Below are 26034 nucleotides of genomic sequence, written 5' to 3' on the forward strand. Positions count from 1 at the left end.
AACCCACTGCAGATTGCAAAATGGCTCTCCGCTGGGCGCCGTCGCCCGGCTGTCACCTTTTAAAACAGCCGGAGGGCTTCTCGGCATTCTCCCGAACACGAACACGAACTTTTCGGGTTCGGGAGGCCGCCGAGAAGTGCCGCCGCCCAGCTGTCACCTTCTGAAACAGCCGGCGGGCTTCTTGGCGTTCTCCCGAATGCCAAAACCGGAAGTTCGGGTTCGGGAGGCCGACGAGAAGTGCCCCGCTGTTTCAGAAGGTTACAGCCAGGCGGCGGTGCTTCTCAGCGGCCTCTGGAACCCGAACCCGAACTTACGGGTTCGGCGTTTGGGAGAACGCCGAGAAGCCCCCCGGCTGTTTTAAAAGGTGACAGCCTGGCAGCGGTGCCCAGCGGAGTGCCACTTTGCAATTTTTTTTTCTTTTTGCACGGATTAATCGCTTTTACATTGTTTTCTATGGGAAACAATGTTTCGTCTTACGAACGTTTCGCATTACGAACCTACTTCTGGAACCAATTAGGTTCGTAAGACGAGGTATTACTGTACATTATTTGAATTGTCAGGAGTGCATGTGTAAATTTTGCATTTCTTCAGACAGATAGTGTAACTGCAGCAGTGTATCGAAACGGCACCTGTAAGTGATGTACTTTACAAGAAGCGTGTCGTCATTGAATTTCTCACTGCAGAGAAAGAAACTGTTGGGAACATTCACAAACGTTTGGGTACAGTTTATGGAGAATCTGCAGTCAACAGAAGTACGGTTAGTTGCCTGGTACAGAGGGTGAGGCCATTAGAGGTGATACACACAGTGCAGAAATGGCTTTTTGACCAGAACAAGGAGTGGTACTGACAGGGCATACCACGCCCTTGTGTCTCACTGGAGGAAGGCCATAAAACGGGACAGAAATTATGTGGAAAAATAGGGAGCATAGAAGAAACCTCATTCTTTCTTGCATGTAAGTTTCATTGTGTTCAATAAATAATTGTTGGAAGGAAAAAATTGTGGTTCACTGCTTTCTGGGCGACCCTGGTATGTATCCTTTAAATAAATAAATAAAATAGCTATTTTCTATGTATTTTTCAGTATGCAAGCTGGCCCAGAAAGATTCTATGGGGGAATCAATATGCCTCATCCTCAAACCAGACATTGTTAATTTCCAGTCACCTCCCATTTCCTACCCAGTGCAATTTTCTCTTATCACCGATCATTGTTCGGGAGGGAAATCTTGGCAACACACACACAGACACACACACACACCCTTTGGGGATAATAATTCTGGGATCTGTCGGTGTAGTAACAAAAAAAAAAGCGGGAAACGTCACCTAAGGAAAGATACGCTACTCTGGACGCCTTTCTGGGAGTGTCACAAGGTAAAACGACCTTCGCCTTTTCAACAGCGGTAGAAGTAAAAAAATTGAACGGGTTTCCTCCAGACGGTGGTGAGGAGTTTTGTTGTTTTTTTTTGCCGGGGATAGAGGCGTCGCCGGCCAGGCTGAGCCGCCCGCGCTGACCGTCCCGATTCGTTTCCCTTTGTTCCCGCTTTTGTACCGGATTCAATCCCGCGCTGCCCTCTCTTCAGAGCTTGGCACACTTGTAGCCGCCGCCACGCCTCTTTGCGCAGGAAAGGCGCACACCTAAACACACCGTGCCCGTTCAAGGACCTCCGGAGCCGCTACGTCCCGCCCGTCCCCTCACTCCCTCTCCCTCCGCGGGCTGCCCCTGAGTTTGGTCCGGCGGGAGGAGGTGGTTTCCACGGGAAAAGACCCGGCCCTTCGAAGCTGAGGCGGCGCTGTGCTTCTGGGAGGAGGAGGCGGAGGCCGAAGCTGTGTGGCGGGGGCAAGACGCGCCCACGGACGCTGGAGGGGGCTCTACCACCGCCACGGTTCTCCCTCCCCGCCTCCCCTTTAAGCGGGGGCCGGAGCGCTAGTGGGAGGAGAAGGAGCGGGAGGCGACGGCAGCCACAAGCCACACGGAGCTGCTGCTGCTGCGCCCCGCTTCCCCCGCTCCCGCCTCGGCTGGACATCTCCCGCTCCCGCCCTTTTGGCCGGGGCCGCCTTTTCGCTTTTCCCCTCTCGCGCCTCAGCCATGGCGACTTTGGTCCCAGCGTTGCCTCGCTGTTGCCCCCGTTGCCCTCCTGCTCCTGCCGCCGCCTCATCCGCCCCTTCCTCCTCCTCCTCCTCCTCCGTCTCCTCGAGGACCCTTTAATGGCTCGGACCTTCCAGAGACCGCCGCGCCGTCTTGTTTGCCCCGCCGGTGTGGCCGCCACAACGAGCAAAATATATACAGATATATAAAAGCCCGAGAGGAGTGCCGCGAACGGTGAGGGGGGAAAAAAGCGCAGGACTTGGAAACAATGGGAAGAAGCGCGGCTGGGGCGCGCGCGCGTCCGTCGGCTGGCTTGGCTTGCGGGGAGATGGGAGGGGGAAAACTCCGGGGGGGGGCGCTGGGGGGAGAGGGGCTGCTTGGCGGGGGTCAGCCTGGAGCGGGGAGAAGCGGAATGTGTGTGTGTGTAGTGGAGGGAGGCGGCCGGGAATCTCTTGCCCTGGAAATCCGCTTTAAGCAGGCTAATAAGGTGTGAGCGTCGGTCTCTTTCACACACACACCCTCTCCAGAAACGTCCCCGCCCAGCTTGGCTAGGCGAAAGGCTACTTTGCGAAGTTGGTGCCTTTTGTTTCTTCGGGATTCGGGAACTTGTTCGCCCCAAGGGCCTTCGCTCCCGGCTCCCCTGACTTCGCTCTCCTTCTCGCCCCTTTGCTTTTTGGCCGGTGGGTGGTGGAGGAGGACAGGGGCGGTATCATCCGATCCCCCTTTCCCTCACAAGCCCGTTACATCTTGTCACTCTCCATACACCAGTGGTTCTCAACTTGGGGGTCAGAACCCCTTTGGAGGGTTGTTATCGAATGACCGTTTCCCAGGGGTCGCCTAAGACCAAGGAAAAGACAAATTCCCCATGGTGTTAGGAACTAAAGCTTCTATTCTGGCACCTTGGAACATTTATTTATTTTAATTTTATTTATTTACTTATTTGTCATACAAATATAGTATTGTAGTATGTTTAACATAATATAAGTATAAAGTAGATATAGAAAAGATAAAAAGACAATAGGATAGGGACAGTAGGCACGAAGGTGCACTTATGCACACCCCTTACAAACCTCTTAGAAAAGGGGAGAGGTCTATTGTAGATAGACCGTTTGGCAGGTCCCAGGGGAAGAGCCTTCTCTGTGGCGGCCCCAACTCTCTGGAACCAGCTCCCCCGCCAGGCATGGGGGAATTGAGATATCTCCCCCGGCCCGGGCCTATACAATTTATGTTTGGTATGTCTGTGTGTATGTCTGCTTAATAACAGGGTTTTTAAAAATGTTTTTAAATTATTAGATTTGTCATTAATTGTTGTGAAGGGCGGCATACAAATCTAATAAATAATAATAATAATAATAATAATAATAATAATAATAATAATAATAATAATAATAATAATGTAAGGTTGAAGATTTTGGGATTGGGGGAGGAAAACAACGGAGTCCCGTAGTGAATTCCAGGTGCTGACCACTCTATTGCTGAAATTGTTTTTTCTGCAGTCTAATTTGGAGCGATTTACATTTAGTTTGTATCTATTGCATGCTCTTGTGTTGTTGTTGTTAAAGGTGAAGTAGTTGCTAACAGGGAGTACATTGTGATGTGTGATTTTATGAACAACAGTTAAATCAGTTTTACAATACGGCATTTATGGCAGGGGTGGCTCTCTGACCTTCCAATCAGTTTAAAGCTCTGTTGGGAGAATTGGCGCTAGACTTATGATTGGGGATCACCACAACATGAGGCACTGTATTTAGGGATCACGGCGTTAGAAAGGTTGAGAACCACTGCCATACAGAGACACACACTTGTGACCATCCCGACTATTCCCCGCCTTCAGTCCGGTGGGGCTGGGCACAAACGAAGGTGATGGGAGAGTGGCCTGGGTGTGAGAAACCAGACCTCGGTCTGTCTGGTGTCATAGTGAAAGGTCAACTGGGAAAGGAAGTTGATCAGGACTTTGGAAAATGTGCTGTGGAGAGGGCAGAAGTGACCCAGGTAGTGGAGCTGAGGAGAACTAGAGAGAGTCAAGGTAAAGGAAGGGTTTGGGGTCAAGTCTTGTGGGTGGGTGGAACTTAAGTGTTTTTTTGGAGGGGAGGGAGAAAAGGTAAATATTTGTGACACTATTTGTGAGAAGTTTTATATCCAAATGTATTTTATTCTTTACACTTCCATCTTCCTTTAAAATATTAACAGAATCCATAATGATCTGAGAATCAGTGTCTTTGCCGAATAATTGACAGTCGAGCTTGAAACTAAGTTAATCTAAGTCCATCTTCCTTTAAAATATTAACAGAATCCATAATGATCTGAAAATCAGTGCCTTTGCCGAATAATTGTCAGTCAAGATTGAAACTAAGTTAATCTAAGTCCATCTTCCTTTAAAACATTAACAAAATCCATAATGATCTAAGAATCAGTGTCTTTGCCGAATAATTGACAGTCAAGATTGAAACTAAGTTAATCTAAGTCCATCTTCCTTTAAAATATTAACAGAATCCATAATGATCTGAAAATCAGTGCCTTTGCCGAATAATTGTCAGTCAAGATTGAAACTAAGTTAATCTAAGTCCATCTTCCTTTAAAACATTAACAAAATCCATAATGATCTAAGAATCAGTGTCTTTGCCGAATAATTGACAGTCAAGATTGAAACTAAGTTAATCTAAGTCCATCTTCCTTTAAAATATTAACAGAATCCATAATGATCTGAAAATCAGTGCCTTTGCCGAATAATTGTCAGTCAAGATTGAAACTAAGTTAATCTAAGTCCATCTTCCTTTAAAATATTAACAAAATCCATAATGATCTAAGAATCAGTGTCTTTGCCGAATAATTGACAGTCAAGATTGAAACTAAGTTAATCTAAGTCCATCTTCCTTTAAAATATTAACAGAATCCATAATGATCTGAAAATCAGTGCCTTTGCCGAATAATTGTCAGTCAAGATTGAAACTAAGTTAATCTAAGTCCATCTTCCTTTAAAACATTAACAAAATCCATAATGATCTAAGAATCAGTGTCTTTGCCGAATAATTGACAGTCGAGCTTGAAACTAAGTTACTCGGCTAAAATTAGCAAACTTCCTCAAACAAGTTACCCTGACCCAGTCTGCATATCAGAAGATAAGGTCTGCAAACACAGTTAATTAGGTCTTCCACAGGAACTGCATGTTACACACTCCCTTCAGGTGTCAGGTAGGCACTTCACCCTGGACAAGTTTCCTCTTTAAGAATCTGCTACTGAACCCAATTTCTTTGCAGCCAGCCCCTAAAGGCAAACTGTTTTGCCTTTAGGAATAAATGTTTCTTCTTTCCTCGCAGCTGTTATTATTCTTACATAATAAAGCTTTTGATGTTCAGAGCCAGGATACCTCAAATATAAATCAGATTTTCTGAGGAATTTTCTGGTGGATTGTGCCCCGCTTTGTTAATTATTAGGCATTGGGTTATTTTGCTTCTGGTGTTGAAACCTTTTAGCTTGACCTTGAAGGGGTTGACCGGAAGCCAAATTTTTCCTTTAAAAGAAACCATTCTACCCAGAGGAAGCAATGGTGTAGCCTACTAAAAGTGCAGCAGCTTTCAATTTAGGGAAAGACATCATGTCTTGATATTTGCATCAGGCATTTAATTCCAGTGATATTTGTGAATTTGAAAACTCAGCAGAACCATGGTGGAAGTTACAAAATGTTAGAATTCCTGTAATTGCATTGCAGTGGACTAGAATGGAAAAGCACTGTGACAAGAAATAACATGATTTTTTATTAGATTTGGGTAACTTACGAGGGTTATCCTGAAAGTAAGTTTGAAAGGGACATAGCTCTCGTGGGGAATGTTTATGGGGGAAGTTGGTACAGTATTACTATCATGTAGCAGGAAGCCATAGGAGGAGAACGGACAGTGCCAGTGGTCAGTAGATCATCAAATTGAGTTGTGAAGGTTAGAGATGAGCGTCCTCATTCCGTTTCCCTCCAAGTGCGAAGTGCGCACTGTAATATTTATTCATTCATTCATTCATTCATTCATTCATTCATTCATTCAATTTTTATGCCGCCCTTCTCCTTAGACTCAGGGCGGCTTACAACATGTTAGCAATAGCACTCTTTAACAGAGCCAGCATATTGCCCCCACAATCTGGGTCCTCATTTTACCCACCTCGGAAGGATGGAAGGCTGAGTCAACCTTGAGCCGGTGATGAGATTTGAACCGCTGACCTTCAGAACTACAGTCAGCTTCAGTGGCTTGCAGTACAGCACTTTACCTACTGCGCCACCCCGGCTTATGTTATCTGAACGCTAAGTGTATGAATGCTGCTGCGATGCTTGCCCAAGATGTTTACTGAAGCGCCCAAAATCGACAGTCGGTGCTGCCCGAGAATTTCTTGACCGTTTTGAGATTGAAGATGAGGTTTCTCAACTGTATAGTGACAGGAAATGAAACTTGGGCTTATCACCATACTCCAAAATTTTTACTACCACACTGTGGTCGTGGCTTATGCATTTAGTTTCAACATCTTTCAGTGCAAATTGGGTGCTCTGGGGTGGAGCTTCAAATTTTGCTACCAGAACTGACCGTTCCCATAGGAGCCCATCAATGTGCCATACCCATTCTCCTTCAGCCAAAAATGTAAAAACTCAGCAATTAGCAAGAAAAATCTTGGGCACCCATCGCAGCAGCATTCATGCCCTTAGCATTCAGGTAGTGCATTACAGTGTGCATGTCGAACTTGGAGGGAAACGGAATGAGGACGCTCATCTCTAACCTTCACCACAACGCCAGTTGATGACCTCAATCTGAGTATTGCATTGGCAGTTCTGTGTTAGCAAAAACTTCAGAAGAGAAGGATTTAGGGGTAGTGATTTCTGGCAGTCTCAAAATGGGTGAGCAGTGTGGTCGGGCGGTAGGAAAAGCAAGTAGGATGCTTGGCTGCATAGCTAGAGGTATAACAAGCATGAAGAGGGAGATTGTGATCCCCTTATATAGAGCGCTGGTGAGACCACATTTGGAATACTGTGTTCAGTTCTGGAGACCTCACCTACAAAAAGATATTGACAAAATTGAACGGGTCCAAAGATGGGCTACAAGAATGGTGGAAGGTCTTAAGCATAAAACGTATCAGGAAAGACTTAATGAACTCAATCTGTATAGTCTGGAGGACAGAAGGAAAAGGGGGGACATGATCGAAACATTTAAATATGTTAAAGGGTTAAATAAGGTCCAGGAGGGAAGTGTTTTTAATAGGAAAGTGAACACAAGAACAAGGGGACACAATCTGAAGTTAGTTGGGGGAAAGATCAAAAGCAACATGAGAAAATATTATTTTACTGAAAGAGTAGTAGATCCTTGGAACAAACTTCCAGCAGACGTGGTTGGTAAATGCACAGTAACTGAATTTAAACATGCCTGGGATAAACATATATCCATTGTAAGATAAAATACAGGAAATCGTATAAGGGCAGACTAGATGGACCATGAGGTCAGTCTTCTATGTTTCTATCTTTCTATCTACTGACCACTGGCACTGCTCATTCTCTTCCGCTTGCTTCCCACTTCATGGTGGTAATACCGACGTCCCCCACGAACATTCCCCGTGAGAGCTACATGCCTTGTAACCTTAATTTCTGGATAACATTCGTAGTATCATTTGCGATTTATCAATTCATTTTTATGTTTTGGATGCTTGGCATTTGTAATTTATTTTACTTTTTTACTGGGGCTTCTGTGCCACTTTAGTCCAACAGGACTGTTGGAAAACTCTGCTGGTTCTTCTCCCAGTGAAACCATATTATCCATTTCACTCTTTCTCAGCTGAATGTTCTTCATCTGACCTCAACCTCATCCCCAACAGTGTGACCAGCAATATTTGGAGCATGGTAGATTGAAGAATGCAGTGATACCGTGTCTTACAAACTTAATTGGTTCCGGGACAAGGTTCTTAAGGTGAAAAGTTTGTAAGACGAAACAATGTTTCCCATAGGAATCAATGGAAAAGCGATTGATGCGTGCAAGCCCAAAATTCACCCCTTTTGCCAGCCAAAGCGCCCATTTTTACACTGCTGGGATTCCCTTGAGGTTCCCCTCCATAGGAAACCCCATCTCTGGACTTCTGTGTTTTTGCAATGCTGCAGGGGAATCCCAGCATCGCAAAAACAAGTGCTTCGCTGTCAATGGAAGTCCGGAGGTGGGGTTTCCCATGGAGTGGAGCTTCAGGGGAATCCCAGCAGCGCAAGAACGGGTGCTTCGCTGGCAACGGAAGTCCGGAGGCGGGTCATCCCAGCGGTGGCGGTGGGTTTGTAAGGTGAAAATAGTTTGTAAGAAGAGGCAAAAAAATCTTAAACCCCGGGTTTGTATCTCGAAAAGTTTGTATGACGAGGCGTTTGTAAGATGAGGTATCACTGTACTTGAATTTTTAACACTATTAGGCATCCGATTAACTCAATACAAGCACAAAGAAATGCATGTTTCTCATCTACCCAAATGAACAGGTGTAGGATAGCTACAGTGTTTTGGATTAAGGTATTTGCTGTGCTTGTATTGTACTATCATTGATATGCCTATTGTGTGAATGCAAGTCATACGTTTTGCCATTCTGGGCAGCCCTGCTCCTTAATAATTGATATGTTATGATGACTGCTACATGTTAGAGATACATTCCATGAATTAATCCTTTTCCACATATTTATTTATTTATTTATTTATTGGATTTGTATGCCGCCCCTCTCCGGAGACTCGGGCGGCTAACAGCAACAATAAAACAGTGTACAGTAATAATCCAATACTAAAAATGATTAAAAACCCATTAATATAAAAAACCAAACATACATACAGACATACCATGCATAAAATTGTAAAGGCCTAGGGGGAAAGAGCATCTGGCGGCAGAGGTGGGTTTTAAGTAGCTTACTAAAGGCAAGGAGGGTGGGGGCAATTCTAATCTCTGGGGGGAGTTGGTTCCAGAGGGCCGGGACCGCCACAGAGAAGGCTCTTCCCCTGGGTCCCGCCAAGCGGCATTGTTTAGTTGACGGGACCCAGAGAAGACCCACTCTTTGGGACCTAACTGGTCGCTGGGATTCGTGCAGCAGAAGGCTGTCCCTGAGATAATCTGATATATTTAGATAGTAATTCAGTTTAGCTGCAGTTTGTCATAACTAGGATACTTCCTCTTTGACAAACATAGGGTGGCATAAGTATTACAAAAATGGAAGCAAAGAAGGTTGAAAGTGAGATAAGACTAGAGTTTCTACGATGGTGCAGACTAGTTTCTTCACAGCCAAAATGCACACAGGTTTTGAATCTCTTTGAAACAAATTCCATTTTTTTCTCTTGAAAAAATAAGTGGCTCTAGACAGTGTTCCCTCTAATTTTTTGGGGGGGTGGGCGGAAAAGTATAGTGTCTGAGCTTCGGGACTGGGCAGCACAGAAATAATAAATAAACAAACAAACAAACAAACAAACAAACAAATAAATAACCCACCCTGTTTTGCCTCAGAGAATTTCAAAATAAAATACTGTACTGTGTGTCTATAACAGTGAGCTCATACATAATAGGGCAACTCTATCAATATCAAAATGCCACTTAAATAGTTGAGCTTGTTTCAAACTAGATTTTGATTTTCTTTCTCTCTTCCTTACTCCCATTCTTTTTCTTTCTCTTTTCCTTCCTCTCTTTTTTCTATCTGTTTCTCTCTCTTCCTCTCTTCCTTTCTCTCTCCTTCCCTCTCACTCTTTCCCTCTGGGCTTCTGGGCAGGTTTGGGAAACTCTGAGTTGATGATGATTTTTAAGTGAGCGATTGCTCACTGCTCAGCTCAGAGGGAACTATGGCTCTAGACTTGAATTCCCTTGTACAATTTGCTATGTGCCCGGGTCAGTCTCCCTTCCTTAACCCAACTTACTTTCCAACATAGTTATTTTAAGAATGACATTAAGAGGGAAACCTCTATAAATCCCTTCAGAAAAGGGAGGATATAGAATAGAATAAATGCACCCAAGAAAATACTAAGTCAGGACAACCAGTGAATCTATTGAATTTGCTTTTGGGAGAAAGGATGTGATGAACAGACAGGTCTTTTGTAGGGCAAAATAGAGAAAGTCAAGGAAGGGCCAGGAAAGTAATTGCTTTCATGCGCTTTCATGCGCTATGCTGACTCCTATGGAAGGACAGAAGAGACTTCACATTGCAAAGTCCCATCAAGGTATTGCTTTATGAAAAATATGATTGAAGCAAAACACCTCCCAGAAGGTTCACACGTACATGACACTTATTTTGATATGAAAAATAAAGATTGTTTAGTTTTATTATTGTTTAGTTTTATATAATGTAGTATCATGGATCTTAAGGAAGCTTAACTGAATCAAGACCCATGATACTCCTTTAAAAGAAAAGGAAGGAATTATTTAACAAAAGCATGATACACTGAATGTAATGAGTTTTTTGCTCATGATCTCAAGGTTACTTTCAAATTAATAGGTCCCTGGGGAATGAGAAGATAACTGCCTCCTAGGATTATTTAGTTATTTGTATATTAACTTTTTGGTATGCATTCTTCTTGTAAAGCATCCAATATAAACCGTTGATGTTGGCTATGGTCCAGTTTAAATAATATTATAATACTGTTTTTTTAACCATCTTGCCAAACTCCTTTGCTAGCAAAAGTATAGTGAAGAGTGATGTACTCACATTAAAAATATTACTCTGCAGTTTGATGTTTAAGTAATCAGATTACGGTACATATAATGTAGTATCATGGGTCTTAAGGAAGCTTAACTGAATTAATTAATTGGTGTAGCTGAATTCAGTATTTAATTGGACTGGAATCTGCATTGATTATATAATGTATAATCTTCCAGGAAACCAGAACTGGAATCTTGCTTTGAAATGACTTCATAAATATGGGCTTGTGCTTGCTGCTTTGATGACTAATACCTAAAACCATTACTCTTCCCAGCAACATTAGCAGAAGAAATACAGTATAGCAAGACTAAGGAGATTATGACTTAACTGTACATTACTGGATACTTTAGAAAGTCCAACCATAGTTTGGGCTTTATTCTGTCCCTGGAGCAAACCACAGCCTATTGCAATGCCTGAATTGAATAAGCTGAATGGTTGAGGATAGATTGGTGTATAGTCAGTATTTCCTTGATCATGTTATGAGAATATGAAAAGTTGTCCTGATAATATTAATTGTACAATATGTGTTTCTTGAGCTTTCTCTGTTTGTTTGTTTTAAAAAATACTTGTTTTATTATAAACATGGAACAAACTGGGAGATCAAAAGCAGAGATAGATGTTATATTGTAAAATATATTAAGGAAATGAAGTGAATTTTGGCTCATTTTACAACCTTTCTTGCCAGAGTTGTTAAATGAATCACTGCAATTGTTAAAGTTAGTAACACGGTGTTCTGTCGGGCTCTCTGGTAGACTCCTCCCGAAAATTCACAGGTACAAATTTCAGACACACACACACCTTTGAAAATTCAAAAGAATGTTCTTTATAATGAAAATTCACTTAAACTAAGCCCTCTTTTTGTATCGCAAAGAGCACTGGTCTCCAAACAAACTGGTAATTTGTACAAGTCCCTTATCCGTTCTGTGATACTTAGCTTGCAGCTGTGAGGCAATTCACAGTCCTCCTTCTTTCACAAAGTGAAACACATTTTGCCCTGGTTTAGTTTCAAAGCGAGGAAAAATCAGCACAGAAAAGGTCAAACGCAGCAAAGCATGCGAAACACAACGATCAGATAATCCTCCTCAATGGCCAAACCCACAGGCTGCTATTTATAGCAGCCTCACTAATTACCACAGCCCCACCCAACCACAGGTGGCCTCATTTTCTTTGATAATAATCTCTCAGTTGTTGCCGCCTATGCATCGCTCTCATCAGCATGCGTGGCTGTATCATTAACTCTTGTTCTGAATCCAAGGAGGAGCTAGATAATTGATCTCCTTCTGAGCTGTCTGCCACACTCTCCTCCTCCCTGTCACTCATGTCTTCTTGGTCAGAGGAGTCTTCATCAGCAGATTCCACCGGGGGCAAAACAGGCCTGCAGCATGTGGATGTCTCCCCCACATCCACAGTCCTTGGGGCAGGAGCTGGGCCAGAGATAACCACAACAATTGGTAATTTATGTAGGGGTGATGGCAATCCAAGTGAAACTCTATCTTCCCCAACATTCTTTGTGTTTAAGGTTAGCATTTCCCTCCAAATGTCAAGCAGGTGACGTTACAAAAAATGACACTGAACTATCTTTTTAGAACTGTGTGCATGTTTTCTAAATAATATATAAGCACAATACACAGAAGAGTAGTGCCAGGAAGCATACAATGGAATTCTTAGCCCAGCTCCTGATCCACGGAGATAAGCATGGAAATGAAGTTTCCAGTCATATGAGTCTCACTGGACTTAAAATTGCTTAGCTGTCGGAACTACATTACCTTTAATTATCGCATAGCGTATTTTCCTACTAGTTTTAAGTACATTTGTCCAGTAATTGTTGAATCCCAGCTACTTTATATTTCCTTTCTTTTGGAAAAAAAAGTGATCTTCCAAATACAATTGTACATTTTCCTACATGAAGCAGGAATGGTAAATTTAGTGGAAAATGTGATCCACGCTGACATTCATTATGGATTATTTACATTTCAGAAGTGAGTTTCTTCTTCATATGTACCATATGCACCAAAGACAAATTCCTTGTGTATCCAATCACACTTGGACAATTAAGATTTCTATTCCATTCCATTCTTGTGTTTTTTTAAAAATTGGTGTATGTTTTAAAAAAATAATTTTATTGAGTTTTAAAAACAATACAAAAACATAAGACAGTAACAAAATACACAAACATATTTACATATTACATTTGCAGCAGAGGCGGAGTAATGACACGGACACAAAGAGCTGGATTTAAAATGGGTCATTTTATTAATTAAATTTGCATAATTTATTCATTAAATTAGCATAAATTTAACTATAACCCTAACAAGGACCTGCAGGGTCAAACAATTGCTTCCGGGGCGGAAAATGACGTCAGAAAAACTTCCGGGGCAACTTATGGGCGTAGCTCCATGCTGATCCAGGTGAAGGGCCCTGCCCTCACCTGGATCTCTGCCATGAACCTGCATGTGGGAGGTCTCGCCGTCTAACCCCTACAAGGGGAAAGAAATGGGCGGGACCCAAAGACAGGTTCCACCCAATTGCTCAGGCCGTTAGCACCATGAGCCTTTGGAGAGAACCTGTCAATCATCCCCAAAGATGCCCAACGGAGAACACGCAGTTGCTAAACACCACCCAGTTTTCGCCCCTAACATGCCTACCCAAATGACCAGAGGTAAGCCAATTAGCCTAAACAGGGTGCGAAGCACCCCCTAACTGCATGTCCGTCACCGCAGTGTGGAATAGGTGAAAAAACAGTCGCAGAAAATGCCGAGACTGCCAAAAATTCCTATTCGGCCCCCTAAGGGCGACCCACAGTGGCACACTGAAAATAGGGAGGGCGGGTGGGTGTTCGCTCTGTTGTCGACGTGGCAAAAAGGACGTCAAAAATAAAACATTTCTATGCATATATGTCCATCTATCAGATTAATAATCTATCTCAATTATAATTTCCATTGGTGTTAATATTTACAATTACTATTTATTTCTATTTGTGTGTGTACAGACACACACACCACACACACACATATGGTAGGGTATGAGAGAGAGAGACAGAGAGACAGAGTTTCTAGCCACTTATAGAATTTCTCTTATCTATTCTGTACTTCATACATACTTGTCATTTCAGCACAGTCCACCAATTTGTTAATTATCATGTTGTCAATCAGGGGACTTCCATCCTTCCATGTCTGTGTTAATGATAGTCTAGCAGCTGTTAAAATGTGTATAATGATAATGATTTGCTTTGGATATTGCTCCTTAATAATCCCTAGTAGGTATATCTCCGGTCTTAATTCTATGTCACATTCTGTCATTTATTTTATCCAGGTCTTAATCTTATTGCAATAATTTTTTGCCACTGGGCAGGGCCCACTATAAATGAATATGTACCATGAACCTTTTGGCATTTCCAACATAATGGATCTATATTGGGGCAAATTTTAGCAAGTCTGGCTGGGGCTAAATGCCAGCGATAGAACATTTTATATACATTTTCTTTTTTTAAAAAAAATTGGTTTTGCACATTTGAAAGTTACATAAAACAACCATAAAACAGTGCACAGTGCATGTGCCCATCACCCGACTGACAATCCCACCACCACCACCAATTGCGGGGGGTTCAAATATTTACTAGTTTATATTCTTTTATTTCTTTAGCTCAAATTTGCATTTGTTTACTATTCAAAGAGTGATTGGAGTTTATTTTTCACATTTTTGTCACAAATTCTACTCAACATATAATCTTTCATCTTATTCCATCGTACCATCAGCTTCTCCAGTTTATTTTCATCAAAATTGTTTAATCTTATTTCCATGATTTCAAAACAAATGTGATCCACCATGTACCAGTACCAATTCTGTAATGTCCATTTTTTAGACTCTTTCCAACCCAATACCACTACCGCTTGAGCGCTTTCCAATGTTGCAGTTTTTGAACATTTTATATATAAATTTTCTTTATAGCAGCTGATGCATGTTAATTGGTATATATTAACTTGCTATTCATGTGGATAAATAGAGACAGTCAGATTCTTGAATGTTAATGGTCACCTTAATGTATTTTCCAGTTTTTTCCCCATTCACTGCAGTTATTTCCTGTTGTCAAGATTCAAATGTAAACAGAAACCTCATTTTTCCCCTTTCATTAGACTTTCATGTTTAATCTCTCTTCTCCTGTCCTCAGTTTTAGAACTGCCAAATAATTGTGGTGCCTGTTAAAATAACTAACTTTCCATTCCTTATAAATTTTTGCTAGAAAACTTGTGTTCTTGCCTCGTGATGTCACTCTAAGTGACATCCATTAACCAGTAACCAGTATAATACGTGTGAAATATTTATCTCTAAAAGTTTTTATACTTTTAAAATGCAACTTATATGATTTGATAGTTCTCCTTTATTATTATTTATTTGAAAGTTGCATTGCTCCTTTCTCAGTGCTACTTTTAATACATTTCTTCCAAATTATTTGAGAACTGATTAGTAGGCCAGAACATCTTTTAATTGTAGTATGTAGAGACAAAATATGTGCTGGTGCAGTTTTTATTCAGATGACCAGATAGTGTTAGCTTTCTGTTTTTGCACTGTCATTTTATACCCTGGTTATATTTGTTAGTTATTTGTGATCTTTTGGAAATTTCTAACTATACAAAGGATGACAGAGATTTAAACTGGTATTCCTTACTTGGAGGTTAGAAGAAACCAAGCTGAACTGGGTGTAACCATATTTCCATTAAAAGCATATTTAATATTTATGGAATGATATTTTCCAACCTTCTCAATTCCTTTGGAGTGTTTGAAATTTATAAAAGGAGGGGGAATTGGCCGATTTCCCCCTACTATTATGTAAATCGAGATGCTGGAATCAAACACATATCTTTTCTGAATCTAAATGAATGAACTGATTTATTGCTCTGGCTTGCTGTAATTTTCTGCAAATTCCAAACTTCTTTCAACAGAAACAGTTATAAACAACGGCCACTGAACCAAATATCATTTTGGCAAGCTATGTAACTATAAGACGTTACAGACCGCTTTGTATGCTACCATTAGTGGTGAAATGTTTTTCCCATGCCATACTGTGATGTTGGTGAACTGAATAAAGACATTGTGTGCTGCTTGGATAGAGAGAAAAACTAGCATCTTAGGGCTATCAGAATGTGAACTTTGGGTTTTCTTCCCATGTCAGGCTGACTTATTGTTCTTGCCTTTCTTCTTAGTGCTCCAGAATTCATATAATAATAATAATAATAATAATAATAATAATAATAATAATAATAATAATAATTTATTGGATTTGTGTGCCGCCCCTCTCTGTAGACTCGGGTCGGCTAACAACAATGATAAAAACAGCATGTGACAATCCAATAATAAAACAACTAAAAACCCTTATTATAAAACCAAACATACACACAGACATACCATGCATAACTTGTAATGGCCTAGGGGGAAGGAATATCTCAACCCCCCCATGCCTGGCGGTATAAATGAGTCTTTAGTAGTTTACGAAAGACAGGGAGGGTGGGGGCAATTCTAATCTCCGGGGGGAATTGGTTCCAGAGGGCTGGGGCCGCCACAGAGAAGGCTCTTCCCCGGGGGGGCCCAAACGACATTGTTTAGTCGATGGGACCCGGAGAAGGCCAACTCTGTGGGACCTTATCGGTCGCTGGGATTCGTGTGGTAGCAGGCGGTTCCAGAGGTAGTCTGATCCAAAGCCATGTACTATATGTCATTCAGTAAGCCTGGCTATTTAATAGAAGAGGCTGGAGTTGGTGCAAATGAAATTATGGCGAAAAGGCAGTAAGGCTGTGGTTAGAAATTAGTATCTCAGCATACAACTATTCTAAATTAGCAGAATATCAATGATTGTAATCTTCACAATAGACAGGAAATTGACTCCAGGTTAAATGTACTAGATTTCATTTTCCTTTGAAATCAATAAGCCATATTAGTGATAACTTGACTGGAACATTCTGCAATTGTGGACCAGTAAATACAATTTTTGAAAATTTGCATTGTATAGATTGATTCATCTCCTGCATTTTAACACTCCTTTAAAATTTGCTTTTATATCCCACAATCTAAAATTAAGTATTTTCATTTGAAGTTGGGGCTGGTGGCGGAAGTGCCAGTGGATTGGAGCTAACTGATGGTTGGGGGCCTCCACAATGGATTGCCATTTATCTAGCCAGCTGATGGCTAAGGACCTCCTTAATACAATGAAATTTGCCTTGCTACTTTAGCCACATCTATATCAACAGTCAACTGATTGTTGGCAAATTCTAAAAATCCCAATTGAGGTAGCAAATGGTGGTAGCTAGTGAGTTTGGGTAACCTCTGATAGGCCTTCTGATTGATCTTGCTGGTAGACCACTCTTTGAAAATCTCTGACTTAAATGGTCTGCTCTTCATTGTACAATTTTAACTCCATCCATCCATCCAGCTTGAACAGACTTTGTATCTAGGTTTGTTGATTCTGATTTTTTGCACTTTTCCATTTCCTTCTATTCGATCTGTCCATCCATTGTGCTAGGGGGAGAAACTTTGACCCCCGCAGATAGAACCTCCTGGACCCACAGCTGAGCTTTGACCATCATCTCTCAGCTGTGGCCATGGGGACATTTGCACAGGTTCGCCTTGTGTACCAACTACGGCCCTATTTGGAGCAGGAGGCTCTGTGTACAGTTGCTCAGATCCTCATCACCTCCCATCTACGTGCGCTCTACATGGGGCTACCCTTGAAGAGTGTTCGAAGACTCCAAATTGTTCAGAATGCATCCGCGTGAGTTGTCATGGATGCACCTCGGTACACCCATACAACACCTATTCTCCACAAGCTGCACTGGCTACCTATTAGTCTCCGGGCACAATTCAAGGTGTTGGTTATCACCCATAAAGCCCTATATGGCTTAGGGCCAGATTATCTACAGGACCGTCTCTTGCCACATACCTCCCAGAGACCAATTAGAGCACACAGAGTTGGCCTCTTCCAGGTCCCATCAGCCAAGCAATGTAGACTGGCAGAACCGCAGGGAAAGCCTTCTTTGTTGCCGCCCCGGTTCTATGGAATCAACTCCCCCTTGATGTCTGTACCACTCCCACCCTGCTGGCTTTTCCCAAGGCCATAAAGACATAGCTATGCTGGCAGGCCCGGGGCCCCTAAATTAACAAACAGCTGGACCACTGGTATAATTATGATTGTGGATGAATGGTACGTATGTATGTTGGTGGAGTTGTCCTAATACGAGTTTTAGCTAGGGTTTTAGTATTAGATTTTCTGTTTTGACTTCTTTATATTGTTGTTTTAATTCTATTTTGTAATTTTATATTGCTGTAAGCCGCCCTGAGTCCTTCGGGATCGGGCAGCATAGAAGTCTAACTAACTAACTAAATAATAAATAAAAAGGAGAAGGAGCCATTCTAATATCCACTTGTTGGACACTGTAAAGAACACTGGATGACCATGGCAGATCTGAAGGAGGCCGTGTGACACAGAAAGGCATGGAGATTGCTGATCCTTAGAGTGGCTAAGGGTCACACATGAATGACGTGGTTGATAAATCCACAGTAACTGAATTTAAACATGCCTGGGATAAACATACAGTGATACCTCGTCATACAAACTTTTCGAGATACAAACCCGGGGTTTAAATTTTTTTTGCCTCTTCTTACAAACTATTTTCACCTTACAAACCCACAGCTGCCACTGGGATGCCCCATCTTCGGACTTCCATTGCCAGTGAAGCACCCATTTTTGCACTGCTGGGATTCCCCTGAGGCTCCCCTCCATGGGAAACCCCACCTCCGGACTTCCATGTTTTTGTGATGCTGCAGGGAAATCCCAGCAGTGCAAAAATGGGCACTTCACTGGCAACGGAAGTCCGGAGGTGGGGTTTCCCAGCGAGGGGAGCCTCAGTGAAATCGCAGTATCGCAAAAACACAGAGGTCCGGAGGTGGGGTTTCGAGGACTTCGGTGTTTTTGTGATGCTGTGATTTCACTGAGGCTCCCTTCGTTGGGAAACCCCACCTCCGGACTTCCATTGCCAGCGAAGCACTCATTTTTGCGATACTGGGATTCCCCTGCCGCATCGCAAAAACACAAAAGTTCGGAGGTGGGATTTTCGATGGAGGGGAGTCTCAGGGGAATCCCAGCAGTGCAAAAACAGGCACTTCGGCTGGCAAAAGGGGTGAATTTTGGGCTTGCACGCATTAATCGCTTTTCCATTGATTCCTATGGGAAACATTGTTTCGTCTTACAAACTTTTCACCTTAAGAACCTTGTCCCGGAACCAATTAAGTTTGTAAGACAAGGTATCACTGTATATCCATCCTAAGATAAAATACAGAAAATAGTATAAGGACAGACTAGATGGATCATGAGGTCTTTTTCTGCTGTCAGTCTTCTATGTTTCTATGAATGCTGGAAACTATGCTTGCAACCAATCAATGTCTCTTACTATGCAGTGATAGATGTTTTTTTCAGTCGGAAAGAATTAGAATAGAATAGAATAGAATTCTTTATTGGCCAAGTGTGATTGGACACACAAGGAATTTGTCATGGTTCCAGCAAGGGTGATTTGTATACAGCTACAATCCTGTGTGGAGTCTCCACTGAATTTCCAAGTTTGTCTTGTTTCTCACTGACATATCATAGCATACCCAGAATATTTGGAAAGTAACCTTGCCAGATGGATATTGGTTTTAAAAGCAAAATTTGCATTTGTATCCATCCTCATAATACTTGATTAATAATATACCCCTTCAAAAATATATGGGACTTAAAAGATTTTTATTAAATGGCTGAAAAATTGGTAATATCTAGTGGAGGGATTGGTAGTTGTTGGCTTTTGTCCTTTTGCAAGCTTTATTATTTGATTTCACATATTTTAAAATATGGATTCATTTTATATCTTAACTCTTTTAAGTATCATTTTAAAGGACACCATTAAAAGAAATACATTACAGTCTTTTTTTTCCTTCGAGGAAGGGAACTTCCAAATAAAATAAAATGGAAGGGAAAAGGAAAGGGGAAGATTTCCTTTTAAATTTTTCCCAATTTTTGCACTTTTACATCAAGGGAAGGTAAAATTTTTGGACTAGTGACTATTACAGAAATCTTGAAACCTGAGTGATTTCACTCAGAAGCATGGCAGTCTAGAAAATGGTTGTGAGGTGATTGTGGAGAACAATAAATCACTAATTTATCATAAGACAGATAGCTGAGTTTGTACTCTATTATCTGCTCTGAACTTACCCGGGACTTTGTACCACTATAGCTTAGTTTGTCTCATTTTTTTAAAAAATTATTGACTAAGAAAGGCCTAAGATAGTATTTTTAAGACATAGCAAGTTTAAGGTGTGTGGACCTCAACCCCCAGAATTTTCTAGTCAGCATGCTGGCTTGGGAATTATGGGAATTGAAGTCCATTACTTCTTAACGTTGCCAAGTTTGAGGAACATTGGTCTAAGGCAGTGTTTCCCAACTTTGGCAACTTGAAGATATTTGGACTTCAACTCCCAGAATTCCCCAGCCAGTAAATGCTGGCTTGGGAATTCTGGGAGTTGAAGTCCAGATATCTTTTATTTTTATTTTATTTGTTTATTTTGTCCAATACACAATACATATAGAAGAGAATAGACATGAGGTAATATATATAAAGAAAAATATAAAAAAGAAGAGAAGATATATGAAAGGAAGGAAATATATATGATATATGAGATAAAGGAAAGACAATTGGACAGGGGACGAAAGGCACACTAGTGCACTTCTGTACGCCCCTTACTGACCTCTTAGGAACCTGGAGAGGTCAATTGTGGATAGTCTAAGGGAGAAATGTTGGGGGTTAGGGGTTGACACTATTGAGTCTGGTAATGAGTTGCACGCTTCAACAACTCGATTGTTAAAGTCATATTTTTTACAGTCAAGTTTGTAGCGGTTAATATTAAGTTTGAATCTGTTGCGTGCTCTTGTGTTGTTGCGGTTGAAGCTGAAGTAGTCATTGACAGGTAGGACGTTGCAGCATATGATCTTGTGGGCAATATTTAAATCAAGTTGCCAAGGTTGGGAAACATTGGTCTAAGGTACCTATGTTGGTTGAGTAGCATTCTTACAAATAACAACATGCAAGGGATTTGTAGTCTATCAACTTCCTAAATATGGCTTGGGGAATTCCTAGGAAGAGACTTTTAGATGCTGCAATGAGAGGATAAACTGTAGCTCATGCAACCTTCTGACATTATACCTTTTAGCCTTTAAGTTGCTTAATCCTTAAGGATTATTGTAGTGTTTTGCAACTGCAGACTAAAATAACCTCAACAGACTTGAGTGAATTAATAAAGGCAATCATTTCAGATTGTAAGAAATATTTTACATACATTTGTGTATTTATTTGATAGGCAATATGTAGCCTTCCTGATGATATTGGATAGCTGTTCCCATCAGAAGCTGAAAGAAGTGGTGGTAGCAAACAGTGAAGGCAAATAAAAATTTAAATGGTGCCAACGTTTTTGTATTTCCAAAATTGAAAGTAGTCTTGAATTGCCTCCAAGGATAAGTTTTGGTTGTAATGCTGCATTATTTTAAATTAGATAATAATAAAGTCCAGTACCATACTGCATTGATTAGGAAATTGGGGTAGAGTTCTTCAATAGTTAAAAAAATAGACATAAAATATGTTACTATTTAAAATGTCTTCTCAAACTGGGAAATATGATAAGACTTACATTTGTTTCCTACATGATGAGTGTTAACACAAGCTCAGTTAATAAATATTAGGTTTTTATCTATGTTGTTGAATAGCCAGTTCTTTACATTGCTTGGATGTGTGCCATGGACTTACTCTGATTTCCTCCATATGGATAAACTCTTACCAGAATTTGTACCTTCTCTGATGTCTCTTTTATTATTCATCTTCAATTTCTAGCCATGTTTGTATTTAAGAGAAATGTTCCATGTACAGTATTTAATCATTTTAGTACATGAAAGATTACTCATAGATAAAACTGTGTTACCGTGAAGATAAAAAATGTGTATTTCGATAGATAAATTTACTCCATTTATCTGAAGAAATGGACTTGACTCATACAATCTTTATCACAGAATAAATTTGCTTTACAAGACCCATCCGTATCTTTATTGTTCTTATAGAAATAAACTGCTGCATGATACAACTTTTTTAGCTTCCAGTTTTAAATAATTTCACTCAAATAATTTGGTGACATTTAGATAATTTGCATCATATTTCCCTTCAGGTTGTATAGTTTTGACATTTAGGTCTGGTGGGACTTGAAGGTCAAAGTTTATGGAAACTATCAGGTAGCATATTGCTTATACAGATGAAATGCTATAATTAAGAAAGAGACCATAGCCTAATATTTTGCAATAGGCAATCATTCTCCCATATTTAATGTCCCAGTTGATAGGTTAACGTCTACGAGTTTTGTTCTATGGAAAGTTGCAGGCTAGACTGAAGTCCAGGAATGTGGGATGGCTACTCCCACACCTTCAAACAATACATCCATGGGTCTAAATCTGTATTCAAGCGTGTCACCTTATAGGGAAGGTGGGTGATATAAAAATTAATTAATAAATTAATAAATAAAACTTACATCATCATCATTTTAGCCAATGTCTATCCACTCCATGATGAAAGCCTCTTCCGCATGTTTCCAGCCAATTTTCCAAACTTGGAAAATTTACATACGGTACATTCTTCTAAATCAGTATTTCCCACTACTGGCAGGTTGAGATCTATGGATTTCAATTCAACATGTGGGCTGGGGAATTCTGGGAGCTGAAGTCCACACATCTTAAAACCATCAAGACTGAGAAACCCTGCTTCCATTTAGCTTAAAATGTATTGGCAATTTCTTCCTCCATCAGAATCCATTGGGCATTCGCCAGCTCTGGTTAACACAGATGATCAACTCTTAATTAGCAAAAGGAACAGACTTATATAATAATAATAATAATAATAATAATAATAATAATAATAATAATAATAATAAAAAATTTATTGTCATTGTCAAAAACAACGAATTGTCATTGGCACCGAAAGTTGTGTGACACCCAGAGACCAGTCCTACCATACATAAAATCAGAATAGGTAAATTTAAAAATAGAATAAAAACTAGAATAAATGTCCCACCTGAACCACTCAACCATCTACATGACAGACCGAGTAATATTGTCCAACAGTTCACTGATGGTGACCCTGTAGTTCGTTGTTAAGTGCGAGTATAGCTCTGGGATAAAAACTATTCAGGAAACGTGTGGTCCGAGTTCTAGTTGTTCTGTATCTTCTGTCAGAAGGCAACAATTCAAAGAGATTGTAAGCAGGATGAGAAGAGTCTTTGAGAATAGTATGCACCTTCCTAGAACAGCGAGATGTGAAGATGTCATCCAGGGCGGGTAGCTGGAGCCCAATGATGTTCTGGGCAGTTTTAATAATTCTCTGTAGAGCTTTTTTGTTTGCTACAGAGCTGCTCCCATACCAAGCTAGAATGCCATATGTCAAGACACTCTCAATGGTGCTGCGATAGTAGGACAACAGTAGATGCTGAGATAAATTTATCTTCCTGAGCATTCTCAGGAAGTACAGCCTCTTTTGTGCCTTCTTCACAAGCATATTAACATTCATATATAATATACAGTGATCCCCCGAGTTTCGCGATCTCGATCTTTGCGAAACGCTATATCGCGATTTTTCCACCCGATGACGTCACTCCCTCCCTTTCTCATCTTTCTTTCTCTCTCTCTTTCTCTATCTTGCTTCTTCCTCTCTCACACTCTCTTCCTCCCTCTCTCATCTCTTTCTTTCCTTCTCTCTCTTTCTCTATCTCTCCCCCTCTTGCTCTCGAGCGGCGGGCGGCACCCAGGGAAGGTTCCTTCGGCCGCCCACCAGTTGATCTGCTCGGCAGCGCAGTAGCAGCGAGGAGCCAAAGATGGGGTTTCCCCTTTGCATCTTCAACTCCCAGAGCGGCGGACAAGCGGCGGTCAAGCGGCGGGCGGACAAGAAAATCAGCGGCCGGACAAGCGGAAAAGCGGCGGAAAAGCGGCGGAAAAGCGGGCAGGCAGGCGGTTCCTCAGCTTCTGGGTCTTCCCAGGTGCGGAAGTAAAAACACCATCTGCGGATGCGCGGCCATGGAAAAAGGGGCGCGCATGCGCAGATGGTGTTTTTACTTCCGCACCACTACATCCCGAAAAATCGATTATCGCGAGGGGTCTTGGAACGGAACCCTCGCGATAATCGGGGGATCACTGTACTGTATATGTTACAGTATAACACAAGTTAAGAGAATAGTTAGCTCAGGGTTGAACTGTGAAGTGCTTGGTGCTCTCTGATCTTGATTCAGGATTGGGTTCCAATTACAGTGATACCTCGTCTTACAAACGCCTTGTCATACAAACTTTTCAAGATACAAACCCGGGCTTTAAGATTTTTTTGCCTCTTCTTACAAACTATTTTCACCTTACAAACCCACCACGGCTGCTGGGATGCCCCACCTCTGGACTTCCATTGCCAACGTAGCACCCGTTTTTGCGCTGCTGGGATTCCCCTGAGACTCCCCTCCATGGGAAACCCCACCTCTGGACTTCCTTGTTTTTGTGATGCTGCAGGGGAATCCTAGCAGCGCAAAAATGGGTGCTTCGTTGGCAAAGGAAGTCCGGAGGTGGGGTTTCCTAGCGAAGGGAGCCTCATTGAAATGGCAGCATCGCAAAACACAGAGGTCCAGAGGTGGGGTTTCGAGGACTTTGGTGTTTTCGCGATGCTGCGATTTCAATGAGGCTCCCTTCGCTGGGAAACCCCACCTCCGGACTTCTGTTGCCAGCAAACCGATCGTTTTTGCGATGCTGGAGTTCCCCTGCTGGGATTCCCCTGCAGCATCACAAAAACAGGGAAGTCTGGAGGTTGGGTTTCCCATGGAGGGGAGCCTCAGGGGAATCCTAGCAGTGCAAAAATGGGCACTTTGGCTGGCAAAAGGGGTGAATTTTGGGTTTGCATGCATTCATCGCTTTTCCATTGATTCCTATGGGAAACATTGTTTCGTCTTACAAACTTTTCACCTTAAGAACCTCGTCCCGGAATCAATTAAGTTTGTAAGACAAGGTATCACTGTACCTTCCCTACCGGTTTGCATCACGATGGAAGTGCGCCCAATGTCATGTTGCACAAATGAGTGTCTGTACATGTTCAGAAGCCTCTGTGCATGCACAGAGGGTTCTTTGCCAGCTGCAACGACCAGAGAAATGGTTCGGGGGCAAGCGGGTGCAAATTTCTGCCACCGGTACAGACAAACCAGTCCTAACCAGCAGTAGCCCATCACTGGCTTGGTTGTTTGTTTGCAGACATAGCCAACCAGATAATATCAGTGGAAGCATGTGTAGTGTTTATGCCTTGTTTTGCTTGTCAATGTTGGTGGATGTGTGATTTTCTTGGTAGCTCCTTGAATAAAGAACTACCTTGAAGGATATTTTCTGTTTGATAGTTTGTCTGTGTTAATCTCTGCTTAATTCAGTTGGCTACCGAAGAGGATGTGTTCTAATTGTTTAGTTTGCTACCTATCTTTTTTATAGTCTGGTTTTGAATGGTGTGTAAATGTGTCTGGTTTTTATCTCTATGTGCCTGTTGGTGACTGATATGCCTGAATGACAACCTTCCAGGAATACCTTGGCATTTTTGCATTTAGCTGACAGTTTCCCATCTGAAAATATGGTTGAGACTGTACATGTATTGTGAATAAAATGAGATAGAGTAAAATGACAGGTGGTGACATTTGGGTAAATTACTTTCTTCTTAGGCCAGCAGTAAACAGAACCTGGGAATACATAAGCTTTACACAAGTCCCCAAAGTATCTTGTTTTACTGTTTCTGGACAGTGAAGCTAACTACATAAGTATCATAACAGAGATACAGTAGTTTCTTTCTTTTGCTATTCTTTTCAATATTTGTTCCACCTCATTTTTCTTTGTAAACTTGGAAATAGATCATTTCGGTTAGATACTTTTGTTACTTAATATTCTATTGTATTTCTTCATAATCTCAATTTAGGATTTCATAAATATGAACATTGAAGCCAAAATTACAATTGACAATCACATCTGTAATAGTTATATCAAAATTGTTTATATAACACAAGCCTGGCTTTAGCTGCTGTGCCTTTAATATCATTTTTGTGATCGGTTCATATTATCTTTTGGTGACCAGAAGGCATTGTGTTTATATTTTTCCACTTGTACATGTCCTGCTTCTGTAAGAATTATTTTCCTAGAGGGGTCCACCTATCTAATAAATAAATAAAATAT

General features: G+C 41.4%; 1 protein-coding gene across 6 annotated transcripts in view; it reads left to right on the plus strand.

The window, feature by feature from the left end:
- The first annotated feature begins 1445 nt into the window (after window positions 1-1445).
- Window positions 1446-26034, plus strand: part of FARP1 (FERM, ARH/RhoGEF and pleckstrin domain protein 1) — a 224047-nt gene continuing 199458 nt past the window's right edge. For 3 of the 6 annotated variants that reach the window (XM_070751201.1, XM_070751206.1, XM_070751205.1), the window contains exon 1: window positions 2149-2317. The gene's annotated coding sequence lies outside the window, so the exon portion shown is untranslated. Of the gene's footprint in view, window positions 2318-26034 lie in introns of all 6 variants that reach the window. The other 3 variants (XM_070751204.1, XM_070751203.1, XM_070751202.1) reach the window with 3 other exon arrangements.

Source organism: Erythrolamprus reginae, chromosome 4 (genome assembly GCF_031021105.1).
Source record: "Erythrolamprus reginae isolate rEryReg1 chromosome 4, rEryReg1.hap1, whole genome shotgun sequence".
Classification (NCBI taxonomy): Eukaryota; Metazoa; Chordata; class Lepidosauria; order Squamata; family Dipsadidae; genus Erythrolamprus; species Erythrolamprus reginae.